A 14,746-nucleotide genomic window follows, 5' to 3' on the forward strand; every position below is an offset into this window, starting at 1 on the left:
ATTCTGTTGGCAGGAGTGATTCAACAGAATTTAGCGGCTCAATGTCCCCTACTTCCTGATTATCTGCCCATATGTTCCCATCCCAAGTTTCAGGATTCCATTTCTTCACAATCAGTGCCCTCACTTTAACTTCAGACACCATTGGAGGTTAGGAATTTAACTGGCATTGTAAATCAGTGACTCTTACAAAAACACTCTGGATTTGATTTTCAGCAGTATCAGCTCTATTACTACAAGACATAAGGCTTTTCTTTCAGGACACAAGTGGCAACATGAAGTTCTTTTATGTGGCACTTGAGCTGTGACTCTGAATCCCTGAGCTCATCTCTTTCTTTTACCACTTAGTCTAGTGAAAGTAGAACAACCAACCAACTTCCTTATAATTCCGATTCTGACAAAATTGTAGAAAAGTATCAAACATGTGATCACCCAGACCCTCACCTCTCACCAAAACATAATCTGTTGGTGGTGATATTTTGCATATTAATATCACCATCTCATTCCATGGATTAACAGCACCCTCTTTACTACTGGAGGTAGAGTCATCAGTGCCTTTAAAACTAGTCAGACTTGAGAACCAATTTAGAAAACTCAACCTTACGATTTTGTTTCTCTAGGACCACTCTCAATACCAAGTGTCTTAGGCTGGGTTCTCTACAGAAGTAAAACCAGTTAAGTGTATATATATATAGAGAGAGAGAGAGAGAGAGAGATTTATCTCAATGAAATGGCTCACACTGTTGTGGAGGCCGGCAAATCCCAAAGTCTGTGGTTCAGGTGTCAGCTGGAGGTTTCTGCTGACTAGTGGCTGCAGGAGCTGATGAACCCAGAATCAGCTGGTCAGACAATAGGCTGCTGGCTCACAGGCTGCAGAAGCTGGTGAATCCCAAAGTCAGCGGGTCAGATGACAGGCTTCTGGCTCAAGTCCCAAGAACTGCAGGTCAGATGATGATGAGCCAGTAACAGGATCCAGAGTAAGCAAGTGACCTTTGCCTGAAATATATATATATGGTACAGGCCACACCCCCGGAGAAGCTCCCTTTACAACTGATTGGCTGATCATATCAGATCACCTCAGGGAGGTGACTGCATTATATCAAAAAATGGAGAATAATTATACTGAATCACAAAATGGAGGGTAATTACACAATACTGAGAATCATGGCCTAGCCAAGTTGACACATAACACTATCACAGAAGACCTGAACAACTCCATCGATTATCTTTTTTTTTTATTGTTGTGCTTTAAGTGAAAGTTTACAATTCACGTTAGTCTGTCATACAAAAATTTATACATACATTGTTATGTGACCCTACTTGTTCTCCCTATACTGTGACAGCACACTCCTCCTTTCCACCCCAGATTTCCCGTGTCCATTCATCAAGCTCCTGACCCTCTCTTCCTCCTCATTTCACCTCCAGACAGGAGCTGCCCATGTAGTCTCATGTAACTACTTGAGCTAAGAAGCACACTCTTCACAAGTATCATTTTATGTCCCATAGTCCAGTGTAATCTTCTGAAGAGTTGACTTCAGGAATGTTTTAGTTTTGGGCTAACAGGGAGTCCGGGGGCCATGTCTTCCAGGGTCCCTCCAGTCTCAATCAAACACGAAAAGATTACAGATTAAAGTTGTTAAGGATTTCATCTTACTTGGATCCACAATCAACACCCATGGAAGCAGCAGTCAAAAAAATCAAAAGACGCATTGCATTGGGCAAATCTGCTGCAAAAGACCTCTTTAAAGTGTTGAAAAATGAAGATGTCACCTTGAAGACTAAGGTGCACCTGACCCACGCCACGGTGTTTTCAATTGCCTCATATGCATGCGAAAGCTGGACAATGAATGTGGAAAACCGAGGAAGAATTCACACCTTTGAATTATGGTGTTGGTGAAGAATATTGAATATACCATGGACTGCCAAAAGAATGAACATATCTGTCTTGGAAGAAGTACAGCCAGAATGCTCTTAGAAGCAAGGATGGCAAGACTACATCTCACATACTTTGGACATGTTATCAGGAGGGATCAGTCCCTGGAGAAGGACATCATGCTTGGTAAAATAGAGGGTCAGCAAAAAAGAGGAACCCTCAACAAGATGAATTGACACAGTGGCTACAACAATGGGCTCAAGCATAACAACGATTATGAGAGTGGCACAGGACCGGGCAATGTTTTATTCTGTTGTATATGGGGTTGCTATGAGTCAGAACCAACTCGATGTCACCTAACAAAGACAACGACTAATGGCATCAAGCACCTTTTTTTTAATTTTTAATTGTGCTTTAGGTGAAAGTTCACAGCTCAAGTTAGTTTCTCATACAAAAATTTATACACACATTGTTATGTGACCCTAATTGCCATCCCTATAATGTGACCACACACTCCTTCTTTCCATCGCAGATTTCCCGTGTCCATCCAAACAGCTTCTATCCCTTTCTGCCTTCTCATCTCGCCTCCGAACAGGAGCTGCCCGTTTAGTCTCGTGTATCTACTTGAACTAAGAAGCACACTCCTCACGAGTATCATTTTATGTCCCATAGTCCAGTCTAATCTTTGTCTGAAGAGTTGACTTCGGGAATGGTTTTAGTTCTAGGTTAACATAGAGTCCGGGGGCCGTGTCTTCTGGGGTTCTTCCAGTCTCAGTCAGACCATTAAGTCTGGTCTTTTTACTAGAATTTGAGTTCTGCACCCCACTTCTCTCCTGCTCCATAAGGGACTATTTTGTTCCCTGTCAGGGCGGTCATTGGTGGTAGCTGGTCACCATCTAGTTCTTCTGGTCTCAGGCTGATGCAGTCTCTGATTTATGTGGTCCCTTTCTGTCCCTTGGGCTAATATTTTCCTTGTGTCTTTGGTGTTCTTCATTCTCCTTTGCTCCAGGTGGGTTGGGACCAATTGAAGTATCTTAGATGGCCGCTTGTTAGCTTTTAAGGCCTACTCTGGGATTTTTGAAAGCCAGTGGACAACAACTAATAGGTATTAAGCAGTTCCTGTGCTGCAAATAGATTCTGAAATTCACAACCATGATTGAATGACATCAGGCAGGAGCTTGTTATGAACAAGTTGAGGAAGACAGAGAGGAGGCCTAGACATGGAGATTGGCTGTGGATCAGGAAGATAGTGCAATGATATAAGGTAGATGTAGATGGTCAGAGGGCATCCGTTTAGAGAATGCTCATTCCTTGAGTTACAAGCTATAGGTCTATGAATGCTTCTCATACTTGAAAGTCAATATGGATAACCCAGGGATCTTGTTAAAATGCAGATTTTGATTAACCAATTCTGGGATGGCGCTTGAGATTCTACATACAGAACAAGCTCCTAGTTTATGCTGGAAATAATAAGTATAGAAATAAGGATGTATATTAAAATTAGAGAGTGCTATTAGAGAAAATAATAAAAGGAAAGATAATGTTTCAAGGGTAGATACTGGTGTAAGTACCATACAAGAGAGAGAACATTTACAATGAGGCCAAGAAATGAAAGAATAGGGGTCAGCTCGGAGGGGAAGCAGGGTGGAAAGAAATGGAACAAATGTGGGAGATGGCTCCTTAGAGAAAACTTAATGTTATTTTCTGATTTATTTGTTGATCGATTTATTATAAGGTTGAAAAACAGTGTGTTCAAGAATCGCCCCAGATTTCTCAAAAGCTTAGGGACTGGTGGTGTCGTGGTTTGGGAACAAAGGGGGGGAAAAAAAACTCAAGGGAAGAAAGAAATGTTAATTGCAAAAGCAACAAGAAAAATACTGATCACGTGTTACAATGCTATAAATGAAATGAGAAAAATTTAAAAGTACAATAAAAGGGTATAACTGCACATAATTAAAAATGAATGAACCATGATGAGTTCATTGAGAAAACTTGAAAAATTGTGTTTTTCCTGAAAATTCACCCACGTTAATATCAAATAACTGTGTGTGTTGATCTATAGGGGACAGAGTTACATAGGTGAACCGACAACTTCAATATTGGATCTCTGACTCCCTGGAGGAAAGTAGGTTCAAGTTTTCCAGGCTGGCCAGGCTTGGATGCTTCTCTTGCTCTGGGATGAGTAAATTCTTCCAACTGTGATCTTGTTGCCAGAAAGAAGAGGCCCATGGACCTGCATGAAGAATGCAAGTGTGTGCTCTGGAGGCTGGAGCCTGTTCTGCCTTAAGTGCAAATGTACTCAGAGTGGAACATTGCCCTGAGCCTGACAGGAAGCAAAAACATGTCACGCCCTGCTTTTTCAACACTGTTTCCTCCCCCATCCTTCTTCCATTTCAGGTCTCAAGTGTGGTACGGGGAGAACTAGTCTAGTCCAGGCAGTTAGGGACCTAGGGCAACCATCTTGCACATCTGTAAATCACAAGTAAGGATTTCAACTGCTCTGACTGGTACGTGGACCAAATATTATTCATCTGCTTCCACTCCCATCCCTCTTACTGAAGTGGCTTCTTGGGCTGAGAGATGACATTCCCTTAGACTTCCAGAAGCTGGAGCAAAAAAATGGTGAGTTCTATGGAGAACTGGTTTATTCTTATCATAAGTGAGTTAGGTTTGATATGAATTGTTGGGCCAGCTGTGTGCTGCAGGATTGTAGTTCCTCAATGAAGAAAAAAGACGACAGAGGAGGCCAAGGGACTGAGCCATAGGAGGCATCCTAAGGCCTTTCTCTACCATCACTGGGCCCTTCCTCTATGCATATGTGACTTTTCAAGATTTGGATGTTGGAGTCACCTTCCTTTTGTGACTCTCAGAGCTTGCCCCATGGGGCATTAACATCTCCAGCCTAGGCCTTGGTGCTCTGTGTTGAATGATAGAGTCTCCTGACCAGAGCTTGAAGACGGAGCAGCTCTGGCTGTGGAGGCTGAGCTAGGCCCTCCAGAGCTATCCTTGTCCCATCTCTCTTAACTGTTTTCTTAGCTTCCCCTAGGCACTGGAGCATTTTCTGTGAAGTTCTAAAACTACAGCTACACCTCTTACACTGTGTTATGGGCTAGAAAAGGGGGGAGAGAGTTCATAGGTGAAGGCCCTGACTGTTTATGGGGTCCTGGGTGGTGTTGGTGCTCTCCTGATGTCACCAAAGTTATGAAGCTGGAGACAGTGAGTCCAGCTGGATCTTGTGTGGGGTCTCCAGACCCATTTTTCCCCCCAGTGGGGAATGTGACCCAAGACACCTGAATGAATCATTTTTTTTATAAGGATCAGCACAAAACTGGTTCCTATGAGGCAGAAGTTAAAGATGTCCCAAATGTCCAACTTTTCCAAACTGCCATACCACTCCATCATCTCTAACAGCCACTTCTTCTCATCCCCTCAGTCCTCTTCCTCCCATCTATGGGTTCCGTAATTCACTGCAACGTCTCACAGAACTCACAAACTGTCAAGGAATGGCTCATATGGCTGTGGAGGCTGGCAAGTCCTAAATTGGGAGGTCAGACAACAGAATACTGGCTCACGAGTCTGCAGAAGCTGGTGAATCAGGTCAGATGATAGGCTGCTGGCTCAAATTCCAGAAACCAGAGGTCAGATGATGATGAGCCAGATACAGGATCCAGAGCAAGAGAGAGAACTTTGCCAGAGCATTCATATATATTGGATGCAAACCATACCCTCAAGAAACCTCCCCCTACTTGAGCAAGGCGGTCCAAGTGTGTGACTTGAATAAGAGTGGTAAACGTGGTGACTGAGGTAAGGGTGGTGATTTGAGTCAAACCCTCTAGTAAGGCAGTGACTTAAGATACATCCCACCTAATCCTGCCTCATTAACATTATGGACAACTCACTCCCAAATAGGACCATAACCACAAGCATACAGGCTAGGATTTACAACACACTACAAAATGCAATAATTACATCAGATCACAAAATGGAGGACAATTACATCAGACCACAAAATGGAGGATGACTACATCTTTTCATAACTGTGAAACCACTGAAAATCATGGGCCAGCCAATTCGACACATAACCTTAACCATCACAGGTTCTGTACACCTTATTTGTACTAGCAGCAAGCGTCCAGTCCCCTTGATGGGCCACAGGCACCTTATTTGCATAGTTCCACACAATCATTGTGTGGGAGTCACAAAGACTATGGCTAGAAGGGCCATATTAAGTAATTCACCACAACACTCTACAGTAATACTGACTCACTAACATAACAAAGAAAACCCATTCCCAAATGGGATTATAACCACAGGTATAGGGATAGGCTTTATAATACGTATTTTTAGGGGGGACACAATTCAATCCATAGCACCATCCCTCCAGTTTTCAAGGGGAAAAATCTTGGATTCATCCTTGTCCTCTATTTTTTTCACGTTTCAACCTTCAGTGCATCAGGAAATTCTGTTGCCTCTACCTTGAAAGTATAGGACCATCCCTTGCACATACCACTTTTCCAGCCACCGCCCCAGTCCCAACCATCATCATTTCTTATCTGATTATGCCCGTAACCTTCTAATATATCTTCCTCCTTATTACATGTGTCCCCTACACACCAATTCTTTAAAAGCTGTCATAAAAGTTTCCTCCTCTGCTGAGAAGCGTAAAATTGCTTTGCATTTCATTCAGATTAAAAGTCAGACTCTTTTCAGTTGTCAACAGTTGCCCAGAGCATGATATGCCTACTGAACCCCATCACTTCTCCCAGATTCCTCTACTATTACTCTACTGAATTTCATTTTATTCTAGTCACTCCAGCCTTCAGCTCTTCCTAAAACATACAGGACATTTTCCCACCTTCTGGCTGTGCTCTGGCTGTTTTCTCTTTCTGGAACAATCTTTTCCCAGAGTAATTCTTCACATCCCTCAAGTCTTAGCTCAGGTTTTTTTTTTTTCAATGAAGCCCACTCTGAATAGCCTAATTAGTGCTGTTTCTTGCGTTGTCAGCACTGCCAATACTCTGGATCCTAGCAGTACAATTTTTCCATTGTACTCATCACCTTTACATATATATATGTATATGATTTAATGTTATATTGTTGCTTGCTGAGTCACCAACCCTTAGAGTACGGAGATCAGTTTTTCAGTTATATATCCCAATTACATAGAAGACTGTCTCACATATTTTAGCTTATCTGATTTTCTGTTTATTCATTTGAAAGTGCGATCTTCTTTTTCCCTTACCAAGCAAGGTTTCACCAGCTAATGTTTTCTAAAATGATTATTTTGCTCCTTGCACTAACTTACTAAGGATAAATATGCTTGTGTTCCTTGCTGATTATTCCCTTAACATGCTGCATTTTTCGTAGAACAAATCACCACTTGACATATATTTATGTATATAAATTTATTGTCCACACTCAACTTACCATCCATGTTCATCCAGGTATTCCAGTTTTGTTCGCTGCTGTATCTACTTTGCCAGTATGAAGTAGGCTCTGTGTCAATATTACCTAAACCAATTTTAATAAATGAAGGTAGCCACAGTTAAGAGTCTGAAGAGAAGAAGTCTTGTCTGAGACACGGCTCTGCCAGAAGTAGCTCCTCATCCTGTGAATTGAATAGGATGTTTCCTTTGTCTCCTCTCCCCAGTATCCAGCAGGGCTCTAGATCATCCATGGTGTTATTGGAGAATAACAACCAGAATAACAACAAAAGTGTATGCGTATGAACAGAAATGTTGTCAGGAATTTAGGCTTCAAAGACAAATTGACCTGCATTCTGACCCTGGCACAGCAAGATTCCAGGTGGGCAACACTGAGCATGTGGTTAGTTGATTGTCTCTAACTTCACTCAGCTATGAACTGTTTGAAATAATATCTGCTTAGGAGAGTAATGAGATATAAGTGAACTAGTGTGTTGAAAACTTTTTGCAAAACCTTTCACAAATTGTAGTTGCTCAATACATGGAACATTTTTTCATTACTATATTGTATAATGGTCCACTACAGTAGAGGAGACTTCTGGATTTTGGCTCTAGCTCAAAGTTTGTTGTGACACCATCATGCTAGGATCGATTAGAGATGACATAGACAGCTCACTGCGCCACTTTCCTGATAAGAGGAATTTTCTTACTCCAAAGCTGCTCTGTTTTAACACTGAAAGTTACTTCAGCAGCCTTTTCTCTGCTCACTACATGAAGAAAATGGATTCAGGTAGTCACGGCTGTGTGCCTTCCAGGGACTACAAATGTGAGAGAATTTTGGAGTCGAGCTTCCAGAGGACTGGTGTGTGAGTCTCTGTTTCCTAGGCTTCATTGGCAACTTAACAGGTAAACCATCTGCACTTAACTTACTTACAAAATTAATTTTTTTGTGGTTAAAGTTATATATAACAAAACACTTGCCAATTCAACAAAGTTTACATGTATAACTTGGTCACACTGATTATGTTTACCATGTTGTGCAGTCATTACAAAATGGGACTCATAACCTCTTCTCAGTCAGCAAACATAAGGGCGTGCTGTTCTTGTTTCTACAGAGGTAGTACTCTTTGTCATCTTATAATATTAGACTGTGTTTGTGTGAGGGTGTTAGGAGTGTATGTTTGTTGAAGGGAACAGTCACTAGTAATTGGTGTACAGTTGCATGAGGTCTCAAAATTTGAGAATTGTAGGGAGATCTGGATTCTCGTGTTTCCTGTCTCACCTGAGTTCTTCTTAACTTTTATTACCTTTGCCTCTGTGAAAGGGACAGAGGATGACAGAACAACTGAGTTTTTGAAAAATAGTTGACTGACATGTAAAAATTCAAAATTCTCCAAAACAGCATTCTTTTTTCAGCAGGTGGACCTGTCACCTCCTGATCTCCTAGAGCTCAAGAAAATATGACCAGCTCAGGGCTGTGGGTTGCCAGTTTGTTTGTGCAGGCCCCTGGTCCTCCCGTGCCATTCTGCAGTGTTTCCCAGTTGCTTATACCTCATCCTGCCTTCACCCTGTGCTTTATGTTTTGTTGAGTGTTCTGGTGGGTCTTATGGAAGGAGGTGTAATTGTTTGTTCACAGGGAAGTGATCTGAATTTCTGATGTTTTCTAATTGTTCTAGACCATAGAGAGAGGAATAAAACTTAATTGGTCACATTCAAACTGGAGAGATTATTTCAATGTGTTGGGAGTCTGTGAGACAGGATGCAATCAGTGAGGAAGTGAAGGTAGTTAGTGAAGGGGTGAGGCTGATGGCTATACCCTAGAGTAGACCTTGTTAGAACACAGAACCGTGTGTCAAATCTCTGTGAATTCTCAGTTCCCTGGGACTATCAATCTCATCCTTAGTTCTTGTACACCTTGGAGTACATGGTACCTTGCTGAGCCAGAATGTGTGGGATGTTTTAGGACTCAATGATCGTTGAGAATGTGGCCGTGGTCTTTAGCCACAAAGAGCAGGCTTTACTGGATCTTGCTAAGAGGAAACTTAGAGATGTGATGATGGAAACCTTCAATAACCTGGCCTCAGTAGGTAAGAACAGCATCATTTATTTATTTATTCATTTAGTGAATGAAAATATTTTACTCATCAACTTTGCTCCAGTGTTTGGGCTGAGGAATGGGAATAAATTGTTAAATAAAACAAGCATGGTCCCTTGGTCTATGGAGTTTGCCTCACATGTCCTGGCTTCCCCTTGGACATAAAGCTCTATGTATAAAAGTGAGTTTTCATTTCTCTTGTGATTAAAAGCTCTGAGGCTCTTTAAGTATTGTAAGTGTAAGCATAGGCTTTAGGGGACACTTTGGGTCACTGAGAGATTTGTGGTTTGGGACTTGTATAGCGTTTTACTGTGTTTATTACAAATTTGACATAATTATTTTGCTGCAAATAAACTCACACCTGTCCGCCTTCAGAAACCCTGAAGAGCAAAGTATTAGCTCAGTATCAAGGAAATATTCATTGCTGTGCACTGTCTTTCCTCATGATATGCATTTCTCCATGAGCACCATGTCAGCTATACCCATTTGTTTTCCCAGAGAAGCAAGGGAAAGATCTGAGGACAGTGGAGATAAGACTCATCCAGAGCCACTGTATTGGGAAGCACCAGGAAAGCAAGAATTTTTTGAAGGACCAGCCCCGCATGACGGGGATTACATTTCAATCAGTCAGAAAAAAATCTCTTTTGGGTTGAGGACACAACTTCACAGATACCTGAGCTTGCTTTTCTGGTCATGGAAACTTGTGGTCATGGAGACCCTTTTCCTCTTTAAATGTTACATGTGTATTGTGTCCAATATCTTTCTACTTAGCTCTCCTATTTACACCTATTTATGTCACCGTCACTCTCAATCCTCATGAAAGTATTTCCTAGTAAATTGCTTTTTAACCATCGCCAAAGTGCTGAAACAGCAAAATGTGGCTAAGTCTCTTTCTTTGTTCACAGCAGCCTTTTTTTCCCCTAATAATTCCTTTCTTTTTTGTTTCATATTGTGTGAACCTCAACTTGAATTATTGGGTCAGTCTCTTGAAACCTTAATGATGGAGAAAAGTTGTCCAGTGAACATATAATGGTGCAATTCATGAAGAATAACACCTGGTCCTCCGCGTTAGGAGAAATCTGAGTAACATGGTGATAAAGAGCAGCATAAAAACCAGGGGGAACATTTGAGGTGAGTATCATTTAAACAAGAGAAAACAGTGCCTCACGAGAAAGGCCTGTGTGGTGACATTAAAATATACACGTATATATTTACACACATATATATACTAATACATAGACACACACATATACCTAGCTGTAAAATTATGTGTTCAGAGAATTTTCACAATTTTACTTTTTCATAAATGTGAGTCAGATATCGAGTATTTGAAACATATCTTACTTGGACACAATTATCAGAAAGCTTCATATTTTAGAAAACAGTGACAATAATGGTAGTATTTCTCCTAGATGATTTAACCTATGAAACATGAAAAAAGTCAGAGTAAAAACCACGCACATTCACTGTGTTTGGTAATGGTGAAATAGAACAAATTTATTTCCAACAGCATGTTGCCTATTTTTAATAGAAGTCATACAGTAGAGAACCTCTGTGAAAGTAATGAAGGCAATCAGTGTGGGAAAACCTTTAGCCAGATTCCAAATCTTACTATGTTAGAAAGAAATCCTCCAGAATTAAATCATTTTGAATGCTGTGAGAGTGGAAAAGCCTTCATGGATCACTCATCATGTAACCATCATACCACATGCAATACCTGTCAATGTAAGGAATGTGGAGAAGCCTGCAGTTGTCCTTCTCACATAACTACTCATATGAGAACTCTTAATGGAAAGAAACCCAATAAATTTAAGGTAGGTGGGAATGACTTTATTTGTATCTCAACCCTTAAGAACCCTGTGACAACACTCACTGGTGAGAAATGCTATGAATATAATGAACAAGGGAAAGATTTCTGTACTTTCTCCTCCTTTTGGACACGTGTGAGAGGTCATAAGTGTGAATGTAAAGAATGTTGTAAAACCTATCATCATCCTTCATCACTCGTTTTATATAAAAAATTTCATAACAGAAATAAGCCTTATGAATGTAAGGAATGTAGGAAAGCCTTTAGGTGTTCCTCATCCCTCACTCAAAATATAAGACCTCACAGTGGAGACAGGCCTTACGAATGTAAGCAATGTGGGAAAGCCTTTAGTCATCACACCTCAGTACACATATAAGAACTCACAATGGGCAGAGGCCTTATGAATGTAAGGAATGTGGGAAAGCTTTTAGTCAGGCATCATCCCTCACTTCACATATAAAAACTCACAGTGGAGAGAGGCCTTATGAATGTAAGCAATGTGGGAAAGCCTTTAGCTATTTCTGGGCCCTCACCACACATAAAAGAACTCACAGTGGAGAGAAACATTATGAATGTAAGGAATGTGGGAAAACCTTTAGTCGTTCCCATTACCTCTCTGAATACATAAAAACTCACAGTGGAGAGAGGCCTTGTGAATGTAAGAAATGTGGGAAAGCCTTTAATTGGGCCTCATCCCTCACTACACATATAAGAACTCACAGTGGAGAGAGACCTTATGAATGTAAGGTATGTGGGAAAACCTTTAGGAGTTCATCACATCCCATTAAACATAGAAGAATTCAGAGTGGAGAGGCGTTATGAATATAAGGAGTGTGAGAAAACATTTAGGTGTTCCTCACACCTTACCTTACTACACATGGAAGAACTCAAAGTGGAGAGGCCTTATGAATGTAAGGAATGTGGGAAAGCCTATAGTCATTACTCACACCTCACTTGACATATAAGAACTCACAGTGGAGAGACTGTTGTTGTTAGGTGCCGTCGAGTTGGTTCTGATTCATAGCAACCCTATGTACAACAGAATGAAACACTGCCCTGTCCTGCACCATACCCACAATCATTATGCTTGAGCCCATTATTGCAGCCACTGTGTCAGTCCATCTCATTGAAGGCCTTCCTCTTTTTTGCTGACCTTCTACTTTAGTAAGCATGATGTCCTTCTCTAGGGACTGGTCCCTCTTGATCACATGTCCAAAGTATGTGAGATGAAGTTTTGCAATCCTTGCTTCTAATGAGCATTCTGGCTATACTTCTTTCAAGACAGTAGCGGAGAGACTACTCTGCATCAAAAGTGGGATGTTTCATCTTCACTGCTGTAATTTCAAACAGCAAATTTCTGAAAGTCTGCAATTAAAAAACAAAATTTCTCAGTGAGTAAAAAGCAATACTAACTCAAAGAAGGGGTTATTAGATCTATCTCATGCCTTTGGGAGAAATGACAGTTTCATTGTAACTGTGGGGCTGTCCTCATTAGTGTGTTAAAATTTCTCAGTCCACTAAATTTTACCTTTCTTAACACAACTCCAGCATCATCTCCTCTTTAAAGCCTGCCTGACAAGGCACTCTGCAGCCCCTATTGTATGCCTCCATCACACCTAGAGCCTCTAACACTTCCAGGCACCTTTTTTTTTCTTTAATTGTGGTAAATATATATGTAACAAAACATTTGCCATTTCAACATTCTTCACATGTACCATTCTGTGACATTAAATATGTTTCTCATGTTATTCAAGCATCACCATTATCCATTTCCAAGTTTTTCCATCACCCCTAACATAAGCTTAATTTCCCCTAAGCAGTGACTACCCTTTCCCCCTTCCTCCCACCCACCACTGGTAACCACTAATAAATTTTGGTCTCTATACACTTGCCTATTCTAGATATTTCATAAAAGTGGGATTAAAATTTAAACATAGAATTACCAGCAGTTCCACTTCTAGGTATATACCCAAAAGAATTGAAAGCAGGAACACAAACAGGTACATATACACCAATGTTGATTGCAGCACTATTCACAATAGCTAAAAGATGGAAACAGCCTAAATGTCCATCAACAGATGAATGGATAAACAAAAGGTGATACATACATACAATGGAGTATCACTCTGCCGTAAAGAGAAATGCCCACACTTTTTGGTTTACGATATTAGAAGTCCTTTGAGTTCATGTGGGAAACCCACTTGGCCAATAGAACTGAAAAATGGTGTTTCATTGGAAAACTATGCATTTTTAGAGCATACTGGTCAGGGTTATCTATTTCTGATTCTATGGGAGCTAATTTGCAACTCTCTAAGTTATGCATAACTGAGAGCAGTGCAAAATAATTCTTACCTAGAGACATGTAAATAAATTCTGTGCAGTGAAGGGATACCACCCCCCCCCATGGAAAAATTCAGTTTTGCATCCACTTTATATGTTTGTATAAATGTATCTGTTCTTTGGAAGTTTCTTTGAACTGGTTGTAACATTTTAAACCAGTTTTGTCTTTAATGAGCTAAATAAAATATTTGACATGTGTTCTTTTTAATATCTGTTAATTTCTGTATGAGAATCATGACTGTACCTTTTTTTAAATTATCCCTTAACATTGGAGTCTCTGGTTTTAATTCACATAATAACAGCTACTGTGAACTGAACGCTGTTATGAGTTTTGCATTCATTGTCTCATTTATAGTGGAAATGTCATGGGTTTTGTTCACTACTTTATTCCCCAGCCCCTAGAACAGCCCGTCGCATATAGCAAGTGCTCAAAAAATTATTTGTAACTAAATGAATAAATCTTCAACAGTGCCAGGCAAAGCTGCTGTTGTTATTACCATTTCAAAGATTAGAAATCTGAGACACATAGTTGGCAAAGAGAAATTTTGAACAGTTTGGCTCCTCAAACAAAACTGAGATAGAAAAAATACTTCATTTCCTTTTACGGAAGTATGGAAACTGTTCATAGAGGAACTCCCTACAGACTCCTTCTTGTTTCTCATTGACCCAAATTGTGTCACATGTCCATTTGTGAACCAGTCACTAACAAGGAGAATGAGATAAAGCTTAGACCATCTGGGCCACCCTGGACTTGGTAATGGGGTCAAACCCACGGGGAGGGGTTTGAACAAAACAGATGGGTTCACAAACAACGGTGTCCAATTCAGGCAGTTTTGCCTTTGCCTCTGCCTTGACCCCACTGAGTTCATCAGCTTATAATCCATTTTATTTTTGTCTTGTTAAATTAACTTTTTATTTTGTCATAACTTTTTATAAATATAGACTATCCATTAATAAAATACATCCATTTTCAGTGTATAGTTTAGTAAGTTTTGACCCATGTATAAACCCATGAAGGAGTCCCTGGGTGGCAAAAATTGTTAAATGCTCAACTGCTAACCAAAAGGTTGGCAGTTCGAACCCACCCAGAGAAGTCTCAGAAGAAAGGTCTGGCAATCTGCTTCTGAAAGGTCACTGCCTTAAAAACCATATGGAGCACAGTTTTACTGTGATATACATGGGATCTCCATGAATCGGAATAGACTCAAGTT

General features: G+C 40.5%; 1 pseudogene; it reads left to right on the forward strand.

The window, feature by feature from the left end:
- Positions 1 to 9,346: 9,346 nt before the first annotated feature.
- Positions 9,347 to 12,017, forward strand: LOC111819000 (zinc finger protein 699-like; annotated as a pseudogene).
- Positions 12,018 to 14,746: the final 2,729 nt, after the last annotated feature.

This window comes from Trichechus manatus, unplaced genomic scaffold (assembly GCF_000243295.1).
Source record: "Trichechus manatus latirostris isolate Lorelei unplaced genomic scaffold, TriManLat1.0 scaffold00001, whole genome shotgun sequence".
NCBI lineage: Eukaryota > Metazoa > Chordata > Mammalia > Sirenia > Trichechidae > Trichechus > Trichechus manatus.